We start from the raw sequence: 851 nt of genomic DNA, 5'->3' as shown, positions 1-851 counted from the left end.
CACATGTCAGAGTGTGACAGAGAATGAAGCTGATCATGGGAGGCAGCAGCCTGGGAAGGTGTATCAATCCTCAATCCTCAGGGCTCATATTTCCCTGAGGGCAGCCATCCCCAGGTCTCAGGCAGCCTGGAGGAAGTCAGCAACTTGACTTGGCTCAAAAGCCAAACCCATATTCTTCCCAATCAGTTTTATCACTAATAAAGCTGATATTTAGGTTGAAACACATGTCAAGTGGGATGTGTCAAAGGCTGCAGATGCTAAGCTGTACCGCTTTGAAAGGAGTGGAAAAGGACTTGCAGCAGGCATGAATGGATTGTGTCAGTGAACTCCTTGTAGAGGAAATGATTCAGGCTGCCCAGTTTATAAAGCCACAGACTTTCTTTCAGGCTTTTGAAAGACAGGTGGCGCTAGGGGTAAAGAATCTGCCTACCAACACAAGAGACACAACAGACACAAGTTCAATCCCTGGGTGGGCAAGATCCCCTGGAGAAGGAAATGGGAAGCCACTCCAGTATTCTTGTCTGGAAAACCCCATGGACGGAGGAGCCAGGTGGGCTCCAGTCCATGGGCCGCAAAGGGTCAGACATGATTGAGCCCATACACGCATATACACATATACTTTTAATCCAGGAGAAAGCAGAGGTTAGAGAAGTGGTTACAGTTCAGGACAGAGCAAGATAAAACATGAGGAGGACTTCCCTGGGGGTTCAGTGGATGGGAATCCATCTGCCAATGCAAGGGACATGGTTCGATGCCTGGTCTGGGAAGATCCAACATGCCACAGAGCAACTGAGCCCATGCCCCATAAATACTGAGCCTGTGCTCTAGAGCCCATGTTCTGCAGTAAGAGA

The sequence above is a fragment of the Bison bison genome, unplaced genomic scaffold (assembly GCF_000754665.1).
Source record: "Bison bison bison isolate TAMUID 2011002044 unplaced genomic scaffold, Bison_UMD1.0 scf7180017864375, whole genome shotgun sequence".
Classification (NCBI taxonomy): Eukaryota; Metazoa; Chordata; class Mammalia; order Artiodactyla; family Bovidae; genus Bison; species Bison bison.
This window is presented reverse-complemented; position numbering follows the sequence as displayed.